This window comes from Channa argus, chromosome 16, assembly GCF_033026475.1.
Source record: "Channa argus isolate prfri chromosome 16, Channa argus male v1.0, whole genome shotgun sequence".
In the NCBI taxonomy this organism is placed as follows: Eukaryota; Metazoa; Chordata; class Actinopteri; order Anabantiformes; family Channidae; genus Channa; species Channa argus.
In genome coordinates, this window is record NC_090212.1 from 20,270,255 (window position 1) to 20,283,328 (window position 13,074).

The following is a 13,074-nucleotide window of genomic DNA, read 5'->3' on the forward strand; positions in this document are numbered from 1 at the left end:
CTGTAAATCACAAAGATTAATTTATTGTAATCACTGCAGGGTTAAAATTCGGATTGGGGTGGAGGATGAAGGATTAAATGCCAGAATTGTTTGTGTTGCGTAATCACAGGCCAAAAGAAAATAGCAAAGTGGTGTTTCGAGGTTGTAAAAAGGTTCCTCTGTAATTTTAGTTCAGAATCAGGGACCAAATACGCATCTTAAACCGTATATTACATCATCACATTTACCCTTCACTCTGATCACTCTGATCAAAAGTCAATTTCTGAAGTTTTATGTGGATAAAGTGGATCTCAGTGTTAGCAATGTTATCTCAGGGCCAACTCAGAGACACAGACAGAAAACCATTCACATTCACACCTAAGGGCAATTTAGAGTCACTAATTTGCACTGTCACTGTTTTGCATGTACATAAAGTCGAATAGAAGTTCTGATTTAAAATGTAGTCACTCATCTTGAAAACTCTCAGATTCTTTTGGCTGCTCTGTTCCACGATGTGTTTCGTGAAAGCAGCTCAAAATCGATCTTGGGCTGTTTGTGGGGTTTGGAGAGAGTCTCGTTTTGTTCAGATGGTGGTGGTCTCCACCTAGTGGCACAATGAACACACACATTTTCATTATGTCACCACACTGCAATTACAGAATACAGAATATATATCATTAAAAATATGTTAGTGAAGAAATGAACAGGAGAATTTTGAAACCAGTACAGTGCACCTGACTAAAATATTACCCTGTGGATTGAGTGTCGTCATTTATTGTGTTCTAGTTACAGTAATCACAGGTTTGTACCCTGATTATATACTTTAAAAAACACATAAAGTTCTCAGTAAATTTTAAATGAGTGTGCAGCAATTATTTCATGCTAATTTTTTAATTTTAGTACCTGCAGCTTTTTTTTCACACATTCACAGAATAAATTCCTCCTGGATTAATACTTCAATCGTCAAACTGCTGTATAGGTACATGTACTAAAACCCTGACAATATCAGAATATTAGACTTTATGACTTTATGAAGATACATTCCAACATTGCAGCAATAAATCCTTCATTCATTAAGGCTGAAATATTAACTTTTGAATAATAAATACCGTAATGTACTTATTCTGGATGCTGCCACTTGTTACTCTTCTATAGAATTGTTAACACAACTTATATTATATAATTATAATCATCATATGGTGTTGATGTTAAAGCTGATTATGTTCTGTTACCTTTTACAAAGTACATGAACTGTCCACTCAGACCATGTTTCCTCCATCAGCATCTGACTCACAGACACTGACCAGTCTTCAACAGTGGAGGACAAACTGAGTCTTCTACCAGTTTCCTGATCTGAAGGAAACATCTTAACTCTTCATCGTGGGCAGCGAGACCAAACTCTCTAGAAACACATTTCTCAAGTCAACAACTAAAGAAATGATCCCTGAAAGTACAGTCTTAGTCTGGTCTGGACGTCTCCCAGGATCTTATGTCTGGACACGAGCACTTTGACTCAGGATGAGCTTCATTGTTTATTTCACTACTTCCGAGTACTTCAGTAGTACTCTGAGATTTCCAGCAGGTGTGTAAGTGAGAACTGAACATTAACTTTAGTGAATCACTGCTGCAATTTACTTCACACAGTAAATGGTCAAATATTCCAAAGTATTACAACATGTTGTAAAATAGGTTGGAAAGTGCTGTTTAACTTATTCTTTAAAATCCTGGTTTGGTAAAGTAATGTGAATACGACCAACAGTCAAATCTGACACTTTAAAACATGTAAATAACATAAAAACAAGCTAAAAACAGCAGTTCAGAGCTAATTTAAGAAAAAAAACTGACTATTGAAATGTTTTTAATAAAATTTTACTATTATATTTTAATCACAGTTAAAGGAACAACAGTTGATCATAAGCTAAGTATTTTTTTTAACTTTACACCTGAACTGTCCACTCAGACCATGTTTCATCCATCAGTGTCGGACTCACAGACACTGACCAGTCTTCAACAGTGGAGGACAAACAAAGTCTTCCACCAGTTTCCTGCTCTGAAGGAAACATCTTAACTCTTCATCGTGGGCAGCGAGACCAAACTCACTGGAAACACATTTCTCCAGTCAACAACTAAAGAAATGATCCCTGAAAGTACAGTCTTAGTCTGGTCTGGACGTCTCCCAGGATCTTATGTCTGGACAGAAGCACTTTGACTCAGGATGAGCTTTATGTTTTTTTCAGTACTTCTGAGTACTTCAGTAGTACTCTGAGATTTCCAGCAGGTGTGTTGGTGAGAACTGAACATTAACTTTAGTGAATCACTGCTGCAATTTACTTCACACAGTAAATGGTCAAATATTCCAAAGTATTACAACATGTTGTAAAATAGGTTGGAAAGTGCTGTTTAACTTATTCTTTAAAATCCTGGTTTGGTAAAGTAATGTGAATACGACCAACAGTCAAATCTGAGACAGCTTCTAAATATGTAAAGTGCATAAAAACAAGATAAAATTAGTTAACAAATAAATACATATGACATATAACTCAGTTTACAAAGTGAAGCAGCAGTTTAGATCTAATTTAAGAAAAAAAGGTGACTATTGAAAACATTTCTTAATAAAGTTTAACTGTTGTATTTTAATCACAGTTAAAGGAACAACAGTTGATCATAAGCTAAGTATTTTTTTTAACTTTACACCTGAACTGTCCACTCAGACCATGTTTTCTCCATCAGTGTCTGACTCACAGACACTGGCCAGTCTTCAACAGTGGAGGACAAACTGAGTCTTCCACCAGTTTCCTGCTCTGAAGGAAACATCTTAACTCTTCATCGTGGGCAGCGAGACCAAACTCTCTAGAAACACATTTCTCAAGTCAACAACTAAAGAAATGATCCCTGAAAGTACAGTCTTAGTCTGGTCTGGACGTCTCCCAGGATCTTATGTCTGGACACGAGCACTTTGACTCAGGATGAACTGCAGGGATTCAGAGAGAAACAGCTGCTACAGTCACAGCTTCATGCTGAGATGCACCATTGGTCCTGACAGAGAGAAATGAATGAAAGGTTGAACTTTCTGGAACTTCTTGAATTGCAAACTAAACCTTCTGTGTGTTGGATTTCTCCATCACTGCATTTTTAGAATCTACTGTATCTGTAAAAACATTCACTCATTCTGGGAAATAGTGTTAAACAAGTTGGCAGGTGCTCTTAGATGCAGTCTCTACAAGCTGGTGTGGTATGTTTTAGGCCAGTGCAGGATAAAAGATTTTTAGATCTCAACTGATTTTAGAAACACAGGAGACCAAAAACAAGTACTGAGTACTTCAGTAGTACTCTGAGATTTCCAGCAGGTGTGTAAGTGAGAACTGAACATTAACTTTAGTGAATCACTGCTGCAATTTACTTCACACAGTAAATGGTCAAATATTCCAAAGTATTACTACATGTTGTAAAATAGGTTGGAAAGTGCTGTTTAACTTATTCTTTAAAATCCTGGTTTGGTAAAGTAATGTGAATACGACCAACAGTCAAATCTGAGACAGCTTCTAAATATGTAAAGTGCATAAAAACAAGATAAAATTAGTTAACAAATAAATACATATGACATATAACTCAGTTTACAAAGTGAAGCAGCAGTTTAGATCTAATTTAAGAAAAAAAGGTGACTATTGAAAACATTTCTTAATAAAGTTTAACTGTTGTATTTTAATCACAGTTAAAGGAACAACAGTTGATCATAAGCAAGTATTTTTTTTAACTTTACACCTGAACTGTCCACTCAGACCATGTTTTCTCCATCAGTGTCTGACTCACAGACACTGACCAGTCTTCAACAGTGGAGGACAAACTGAGTCTTCCACCAGTTTCCTGCTCTGAAGGAAACATCTTAACTCTTCATCGTGGGCAGCGAGACCAAACTCTCTAGAAACACATTTCTCAAGTCAACAACTAAAGAAATGATCCCTAAAAGTACAGTCTTAGTCTGGTCTGGACGTCTCCCAGCATCTTATGTCTGGACACCAGCACTTTGACTCCTGGTGAACTCATGTTGTCCACCAAGACACCTACTGCAATCACAGCTTAATCAACAAGGGTGGAGCCAGACGGGTGTCTTGGTGTAGCTGGCCACCCCAGAAATGGGATTAACCACCTCAGGCATCACCCATAGGTGATCGGCAGCTGCCGTAAAACTTTCACCACAAAGAGAACTGAGCAAATCTGAAGCTGAAATAAATCACTATCATTATAAAGACATATTATTTTCTGTATATTTAAGGCAGTTTCATATTTTCTGGTAGAAAATCCTTTTTCTTGCAGTTGCAAAAAGGCAGAATATTCCTGCAAAGGATGGAATTGTATCTCTCCACAACTGTTTATTATTTCTATGTGACTATTTGGAGATAGAAATAAGAGATAAGTTACATATTTGACATTTCTGACAGTAAACAAATGCTTGTAAACACACTATTAGCCTATTAATATACAGTTTAGTATTTCAAAAACGTTTTCACATTTGAGTTTAAAACCTTTTAAATCCTTTTTCTAATGTAACAGCCTATTTTGAGCATGTGCCCCCATTGGGCCCCCACAATAAAATATTTCTAGATCTGCCCCTGTTCATCAGTGGTAGTTTAATTTAACATGTGCTGTGCAGAAAAAGCTGAGCTGTAGATTTAACGTCAGGCTTGTAGACACTGATGGGAACCAAAGAAACAATGAGTCCGTGGCAAAACTACTACGGGAACTATAAGTGACCCTGAGTATCCTGAGCACCGTTACAATATGTGTGAGGGGATTATCAGACCTTTTATATTTTTATACAAACTCAAACACCATAACTTACACCAGGTGATAAGACTGCTCAACTTACTAACCTATAAAAGTTATGGCAGATCCAGTTAAAATATTATACAACAATAGCTCAGTGCATTTAAGCACCTGCTTCTACTACATACATTAAAATACAAAACTCAAAAGTATAAAATGTAACTTACTAAAAGCACAAGCAGAGGCATCTCAACGGTAACAGCAGAATGAGCAGCAGCCAGCTCCTTTTCTCTCATTGGCTGCTGCTCCTCTATTGCTGCCAACCCCTGTCCAAGTCCTAGTGTCCACCTGCCACATGTCCCCTCAAAGTAAACTGAAAACAGAGACAATTACCACACCTTAAAAACCTTTTCAGTTTTCTATAGAAGTACTGTCTCAAAGAAACACTTTCTTTTGATAAGAAAACACCACTCAGACCATGTCTCCTGCATCAGCGCCTGACTCACAGACACTGACCAGTCTTCAACAGTGGAGGACAAACTGAGTCTTCCACCAGTTTCCTGCTCTGAAGGAAACATCTTAACTCTTCATCGTGGGCAGCGAGACCAAACTCTCTAGAAACACATTTCTCAAGTCAACAACTAAAGAAATGATCCCTGAAAGTACAGTCTTAGTCTGGTCTGGACGTCTCCCAGGATCTTATGTCTGGAGACGAGCACTTTGACTCAGGATGAGCTTCATTGTTTTTTTCAGTACTTCTGAGTACTTCAGTAGTACTCTGAGATGGACAACACTCTCAATCAAACCTCTTCTCCAGCAGGTGTGTTGGTGAGAACTGAACATTAACTTTAGTGAATCACTGCTGCAATTTACTTCACACAGTAAATGGTCAAATATTCCAAAGTATTACTACATGTTGTAAAATAGGTTGGAAAGTGCTGTTTAACTTATTCTTTAAAATCCTGGTTTGGTAAAGTAATGTGAATACGACCAACAGTCAAATCTGACACTTTAAAAAATGTAAATTACAAAAACAAGCTAAAAACAGCAGTTTAGAGCTAATTTAAGAGAAAAAGGTGAATATTGAAAACATTTTTAATGAAGCTTAACTATTACATTTCCATCACATTTGAAGGAAAACAATTGAGAATAATGTCATGTATTTTAAATGACTTTTGACGTGAACTGTCCACTCAGACCATGTTTCCTCCATCAGTGTCTGACTCACAGACACTGACCAGTCTTCAACAGTGGAGGACAAACTGAGTCTTCCACCAGTTTCCTGCTCTGAAGGAAACATCTTAACTCTTCATCGTGGGCAGCGAGACCAAACTCTCTAGAAACACATTTCTCAAGTCAACAACTAAAGAAATGATCCCTGAAAGTACAGTCTTAGTCTGGTCTGGACGTCTCCCAGGATCTTATGTCTGGAGACGAGCACTTTGACTCAGGATGAGCTTCATTGTTTTTTTCAGTACTTCTGAGTACTTCAGTAGTACTCTGAGATTTCCAGCTGTTGTGTAGGTGAGAACTGAACATTAACTTTAATGAATCACTGCTTCAATTTACTTCACACAGTAAATGGTCAAATATTCCAAAGTATTACAACATGTTGTAAAATAGGTTGGAAATTGCTGTTTAACTTATTCTTTAAAATCCTGGTTTGGTAAAGTAATGTGAATACGACCGAAAGTCAAATCTGAGACAGCTTCTAAATATGTAAACTGCATAAAAACAAGATAAAATTAGTTAACAAATAAATACATATGACATATAACTCACTTTACAAAGTGAAGCAGCAGTTTAGATCTAATTTAAGAAAAACATTTACTATTGAAAACTATTTTTAATAAAGGTTAATTACTTTATTTTAATCACAGTTAAAGAAACAACAATTAATCATAAAATCAAGTATTTTATTTGACTTTCTGGAACTTCTTGAATTGCAAACTAAACCTTCTGTGTGTTGGATTTCTCCATCACTGCATTTTTAGAATCTACTGTATCTGTAAAAACATTCACTCATTCTGGGAAATAGTGTTAAACAAGTTGGCAGGTGCTCTTAGATGCAGTCTCTACAAGCTGGTGTGGTATGTTTTAGGCCAGTGCAGGATAAAAGATTTTTAGATCTCAACTGATTTTAGAAACACAGGGGACCAAAAACAAGTACTGAGTACTTCAGTAGTACTCTGAGATTTCCAGCAGGTGTGTAAGTGAGAACTGAACATTAACTTTAGTGAATCACTGCTGCAATTTACTTCACACAGTAAATGGTCAAATATTCCAAAGTATTACTACATGTTGTAAAATAGGTTGGAAAGTGCTGTTTAACTTATTCTTTAAAATCCTGGTTTGGTAAAGTAATGTGAATACGACCAACAGTCAAATCTGAGACAGCTTCTAAATATGTAAACTGCATAAAAACAAGATAAAATTAGTTAACAAATAAATAAATCTGACATATCACTCACTTTACAAAGTGAAGCAGCAGTTTAGAGCTAATTTAAGAAAAGAGGTGACTATTGAAAAGTACTTATAATAAAGTTTAACTTTTATATTTTAATTACTGTTAAAGGAACAACAATTGAGAATCATGTCATGTATTTTAAATGACTTTTGACGTGAACTGTCCACTCAGACCATGTTTCCTCCATCAGTGTCTGACTCACAGACACTGACCAGTCTTCAACAGTGGAGGACAAACTGAGTCTTCCACCAGTTTCCTGCTCTGAAGAAAACATCTTAACTCTTCATCGTGGGCAGCGAGACCAAACTCTCTAGAAACACATTTCTCAAGTCAACAACTAAAGAAACGATCCCTGAAAGTACAGTCTTAGTCTGGTCTGGACGTCTCCCAGGATCTTATGTCTGGAGACGAGCACTTTGACTCAGGATGAGCTGCAGGGATTCAGAGAGAAACAGCTGCTACAGTCACAGCTTCATGCTGAGCTGCACCATTGGTCCTGACAGACAGAAAATAATGAAAGGTTGAACTTTCTGGACCTTCCACATGTTCAGTTTGTCTGAGCTTCATTGCTTTTTCAGTACTTCTGAGTACTTCAGTAGTACTCTGAGATTTCCAGCAGGTGTGTAAGTGAGAACTGAACATTAACTTTAGTGAATCACTGCTGCAATTTACTTCACACAGTAAATGGTCAAATATTCCAAAGTATTACTACATGTTGTAAAATAGGTTGGAAAGTGCTGTTTAACTTATTCTTTAAAATCCTGGTTTGGTAAAGTAATGTGAATACGACCAACAGTCAAATCTGAGACAGCTTCTAAATATGTAAACTGCATAAAAACAAGATAAAATTAGTTAACAAATAAATAAATCTGACATATCACTCACTTTACAAAGTGAAGCAGCAGTTTAGAGCTAATTTAAGAAAAGAGGTGACTATTGAAAAGTACTTATAATAAAGTTTAACTTTTATATTTTAATTACTGTTAAAGGAACAACAATTGAGAATCATGTCATGTATTTTAAATGACTTTTGACGTGAACTGTCCACTCAGACCATGTTTCCTCCATCAGTGTCTGACTCACAGACACTGACCAGTCTTCAACAGTGGAGGACAAACTGAGTCTTCCACCAGTTTCCTGCTCTGAAGAAAACATCTTAACTCTTCATCGTGGGCAGCGAGACCAAACTCTCTAGAAACACATTTCTCAAGTCAACAACTAAAGAAACGATCCCTGAAAGTACAGTCTTAGTCTGGTCTGGACGTCTCCCAGGATCTTATGTCTGGAGACGAGCACTTTGACTCAGGATGAGCTGCAGGGATTCAGAGAGAAACAGCTGCTACAGTCACAGCTTCATGCTGAGCTGCACCATTGGTCCTGACAGACAGAAAATAATGAAAGGTTGAACTTTCTGGACCTTCCACATGTTCAGTTTGTCTGAGCTTCATTGCTTTTTCAGTACTTCTGAGTACTTCAGTAGTACTCTGAGATTTCCAGCAGGTGTGTAAGTGAGAACTGAACATTAACTTTAGTGAATCACTGCTGCAATTTACTTCACACAGTAAATGGTCAAATATTCCAAAGTATTACAACATGTTGTAAAATAGGTTGGAAAGTGCTGTTTAACTTATTCTTTAAAATCCTGGTTTGGTAAAGTAATGTGAATACGACCAACAGTCAAATCTGACACTTTGAAACATGTAAATAACATAAAAACAAGCTAAAAACAGCAGTTCAGAGCTAATTTAAGAAAAAAAAGTGACTATTGAAATGTTTTTATTAAAATTTTACTATTATATTTTAATAACAGTTAAAGAAACAACAATTGACCATAAAGTCAAGTATTTTATTGACTTTAGACCTGAACTGTCCACTCAGACCATGTTTCCTCCATCAGCATCTGACTCACAGACACGGACCAGTCTTCAACAGTGGAGGACAAACTGAGTCTTCCACCAGTTTCCTGCTCTGAAGGAAACATCTTAACTCTTCATCGTGGGCAGCGAGACCAAACTCTCTAGAAACACATTTCTCAAGCCAACAACTAAAGAAATGATCCCTGAAAGTACAGTCTTAGTCTGGTCTGGACGTCTCCCAGGATCTTATGTCTGGAGACGAGCACTTTGACTCAGTATGAGCTGCAGGGATTCAGAGAGAAACAGCTGCTACAGTCACAGCTTCATGCCAAGCTGCACAATTGGTCCTGACAGACAGAAAATAATGAAAGGTTGAACTTTCTGGACCTTCCACATGTTCAGTTTGTCTGAGCTTCATTGCTTTTTCAGTACTTCTGAGTACTTCAGTAGTACTCTGAGATTTCCAGCAGGTGTGTAAGTGAGAACTGAACATTAACTTTAGTGAATCACTGCTGCAATTTACTTCACACAGTAAATGGTCAAATATTCCAAAGTATTACAACATGTTGTAAAATAGGTTGGAAAGTGCTGTTTAACTTATTCTTTAAAATCCTGGTTTGGTAAAGTAATGTGAATACGACCAACAGTCAAATCTGACACTTTGAAACATGTAAATAACATAAAAACAAGCTAAAAACAGCAGTTCAGAGCTAATTTAAGAAAAAAAAGTGACTATTGAAATGTTTTTAATAAAATTTTACTATTATATTTTAATAACAGTTAAAGAAACAACAATTGACCATAAAGTCAAGTATTTTATTGACTTTAGACCTGAACTGTCCACTCAGACCATGTTTCCTCCATCAGCATCTGACTCACAGACACGGACCAGTCTTCAACAGTGGAGGACAAACTGAGTCTTCCACCAGTTTCCTGCTCTGAAGGAAACATCTTAACTCTTCATCGTGGGCAGCGAGACCAAACTCTCTAGAAACACATTTCTCAAGCCAACAACTAAAGAAATGATCCCTGAAAGTACAGTCTTAGTCTGGTCTGGACGTCTCCCAGGATCTTATGTCTGGACACGAGCACTTTGACTCAGGATGAGCTGCAGGGATTCAGAGAGAAACAGCTGCTACAGTCACAGCTTCATGCCAAGCTGCACAATTGGTCCTGACAGACAGAAAATAATGAAAGGTTGAACTTTCTGGACCTTCCACATGTTCAGTTTGTCTGAGCTTCATTGCTTTTTCAGTACTTCTGAGTACTTCAGTAGTACTCTGAGATTTCCAGCAGGTGTGTAAGTGAGAACTGAACATTAACTTTAGTGAATCACTGCTGCAATTTACTTCACACAGTAAATGGTCAAATATTCCAAAGTATTACAACATGTTGTAAAATAGGTTGGAAAGTGCTGTTTAACTTATTCTTTAAAATCCTGGTTTGGTAAAGTAATGTGAATACGACCAACAGTCAAATCTGACACTTTGAAACATGTAAATAACATAAAAACAAGCTAAAAACAGCAGTTCAGAGCTAATTTAAGAAAAAAAAGTGACTATTGAAATGTTTTTAATAAAATTTTACTATTATATTTTAATAACAGTTAAAGAAACAACAATTGACCATAAAGTCAAGTATTTTATTGACTTTAGACCTGAACTGTCCACTCAGACCATGTTTCCTCCATCAGCATCTGACTCACAGACACTGACCAGTCTTCAACAGTGGAGGACAAACTGAGTCTTCCACCAGTTTCCTGCTCTGAAGGAAACATCTTAACTCTTCATCGTGGGCAGCGAGACCAAACTCTCTAGAAACACATTTCTCAAGTCAACAACTGAAGAAATGATCCCTGAAAGTACAGTCTTAGTCTGGTCTGGACGTCTCCCAGGATCTTATGTCTGGACACGAGCACTTTGACTCAGGATGAGCTGCAGGGATTCAGAGAGAAACAGCTGCTACAGTCACAGCTTCATGCTGAGCTGCACCATTGGTCCTGGAATTTCCACATATTCAGTTTGTGTGAGCTTCACTGTTTAAAGCCTATAGAGACGACAACACTCTCCCTCTGTCTCCTGACTAGTACAGCACCACAAATGCTATAATTAAGTTTGCCATCAAGGCTGTTCCTCAGAAACGAACATAACAGCAGCGTTAAAAAAAATGCGCTTTCATTTCACTTTTTCATGCAATATTCCACTATGATGAAATAATGAAAGAGGGATGTAGAAATTCAGTGGGACGTTGATTTGGACGTGATGAGTGTGTAGCCACTCAAGCAACTGAATCTGAAATTGTAATGTTCACCCTTCGTACTCACCTGAGTCACCTGTTATTACCAATTAAGTAGCTGCCCCCTAATGACAAATGAGGGTTCATACTTTTTACTGCAATTTTAAGTAAGTCTTGCCTTGGCATTCAAACATTTATTCTGTTGCGAGGGTTTAATAAAGTCAGCGAGTTAATAAGAGTGACACCGACCAAGTGATCATCAGATAATAATTAACCCTTCAACAACCTAAACATCCATGCAGGACATGGTTCTTCTATCAGAGACACTGAACAGTAGACAGGAAACAGAGAGGTTATGCTCTCTAGATATCTCGAGCCAAACACTTGAAAATTTAAAGATCGCTTTTTCTGTGTCCTCCATCTGCAGACAAGTACTTCCATTCACAGTGAGCTGCTGTGACTCGACCTCCTTTTTTTTTCGTCACAGAAAACAAAACAAACTTTCCCACACTAACACTGAAAACATCTGCAACAAGCAGCAGCAGATAATAAATGGTTTATTTCTTATGAATGTACATGTTGCCGTTCTGTGGTTATTGTGCCGTTCATGTTTCAGGGGACCTCTAATATTGGGCTCTGACGCAAGTTTGAGGTCTGATTCTTTCGCTTTTGATTTTACTCACATTTTGCAAACGTTACTATGTGACCACAAAGTTATTATATGTCAAATGAAGTAAAGCTGTACTTTATTATTGTGAATAACATGCTGACTTTTTTTGTGCAAATCTTATCACTGAAAGAAAAGCACAAACCACAAAGGTAGGATAGTTGGTGCCACGGTTTAATGTTGGCTTCACCTTCCTGTGATTCAGAGCTGGTGTGGCGGCTCGTACACTGTGTTTTATGGAGGGTCTGCAATGACCAAAGGTTTTCTGGTTTGACATTGAACTGACAAAATGCTATTGATGCTTCATTCATTCATTTTGAAACCGTTAATGGATTTATTCTCACGTCATATGGGTAAACTCCCTGAGGAAACGTGAATAGGCGCATAAGTAGAGAGCGGCTCTGACACCATATGGTAATTGCCCGTCATTCTCAGTTCCCTTCTTTATTGACCTGTTGCAGGGACAGATGAGCTTCACACACACCTCTGACTTCCTGCTTTCAGGAAGTTCTGTTTTCTGTTTCCCTGGCAGATCCTGCACAGAAAAGTACGTTTAACATTGCAATAATACGCGTCCTGAAAGAGATACATCCAGATAGCAGCAGCCCATGTACCGTTTTAATATAGTACATGGTAATAAATATTTAGTATTTACAGTGAAAAACACGATGCAGAAATTGTATTTAAATAGTAGGAATTTGTTGGCGGATCTTGGATCAGAAATGAAAAAAAAATGCATGTAACAATGGTTAATTGTAAACGTTTACCACACATATACGTTGTAAAATGTTTATTTTATGATCATTTGATATTGATCTACAGAATTATTTATTGAATTATTTTTTTGTACATGTTTTATGTTGTTGTGTAATTTGTTTGTATTTGCTCCACGTTAGAATAAAATCAATTCCCTTCGGCACATAGTCATCAGTCATCACCGTGATGCAAGATACACATTTTTCTAGTCTATTTTACAAATGCAAACTGTGTATTTTTATTAAGAAAAGCACTTTTCCACGTCGTGTTATATTATTTGAATAGAAAATGGGCCGTGAATGAACTCTGACATAAATCTACTGTGTGTTTAAGAATTGATTGAAGAAAAA

General features: G+C 37.1%; 11 non-coding genes across 11 annotated transcripts; all 11 read right to left on the reverse strand.

Annotated features, from left to right (window-relative positions):
- Positions 1-1,233: 1,233 nt before the first annotated feature.
- On the reverse strand, positions 1,234-1,439 carry LOC137101976 (small nucleolar RNA U3). The gene has a single exon (XR_010911135.1). It is a non-coding gene; the product is annotated as a small nucleolar RNA U3 (small nucleolar RNA).
- A 491-nt stretch (positions 1,440-1,930) lies between these two features.
- LOC137101984 (small nucleolar RNA U3) lies at positions 1,931-2,136 on the reverse strand. Its single transcript, XR_010911142.1, has one exon. It is a non-coding gene; the product is annotated as a small nucleolar RNA U3 (small nucleolar RNA).
- A 545-nt stretch (positions 2,137-2,681) lies between these two features.
- On the reverse strand, positions 2,682-2,887 carry LOC137101975 (small nucleolar RNA U3). The gene has a single exon (XR_010911134.1). It is a non-coding gene; the product is annotated as a small nucleolar RNA U3 (small nucleolar RNA).
- An 862-nt stretch (positions 2,888-3,749) lies between these two features.
- Positions 3,750-3,955, reverse strand: LOC137102009 (small nucleolar RNA U3). Its single transcript, XR_010911166.1, has one exon. It is a non-coding gene; the product is annotated as a small nucleolar RNA U3 (small nucleolar RNA).
- A 1,254-nt stretch (positions 3,956-5,209) lies between these two features.
- Positions 5,210-5,415, reverse strand: LOC137101983 (small nucleolar RNA U3). The gene has a single exon (XR_010911141.1). It is a non-coding gene; the product is annotated as a small nucleolar RNA U3 (small nucleolar RNA).
- Positions 5,416-5,931: 516 nt separating this feature from the next.
- Positions 5,932-6,137, reverse strand: LOC137101974 (small nucleolar RNA U3). The gene has a single exon (XR_010911133.1). It is a non-coding gene; the product is annotated as a small nucleolar RNA U3 (small nucleolar RNA).
- A 1,235-nt stretch (positions 6,138-7,372) lies between these two features.
- Positions 7,373-7,578, reverse strand: LOC137101978 (small nucleolar RNA U3). The gene has a single exon (XR_010911137.1). It is a non-coding gene; the product is annotated as a small nucleolar RNA U3 (small nucleolar RNA).
- Positions 7,579-8,253: 675 nt separating this feature from the next.
- Positions 8,254-8,459, reverse strand: LOC137101979 (small nucleolar RNA U3). The gene has a single exon (XR_010911138.1). It is a non-coding gene; the product is annotated as a small nucleolar RNA U3 (small nucleolar RNA).
- Positions 8,460-9,079: 620 nt separating this feature from the next.
- Positions 9,080-9,285, reverse strand: LOC137101980 (small nucleolar RNA U3). The gene has a single exon (XR_010911139.1). It is a non-coding gene; the product is annotated as a small nucleolar RNA U3 (small nucleolar RNA).
- Positions 9,286-9,905: 620 nt separating this feature from the next.
- LOC137101981 (small nucleolar RNA U3) lies at positions 9,906-10,111 on the reverse strand. The gene has a single exon (XR_010911140.1). It is a non-coding gene; the product is annotated as a small nucleolar RNA U3 (small nucleolar RNA).
- Positions 10,112-10,731: 620 nt separating this feature from the next.
- LOC137101977 (small nucleolar RNA U3) lies at positions 10,732-10,937 on the reverse strand. Its single transcript, XR_010911136.1, has one exon. It is a non-coding gene; the product is annotated as a small nucleolar RNA U3 (small nucleolar RNA).
- Positions 10,938-13,074: the final 2,137 nt, after the last annotated feature.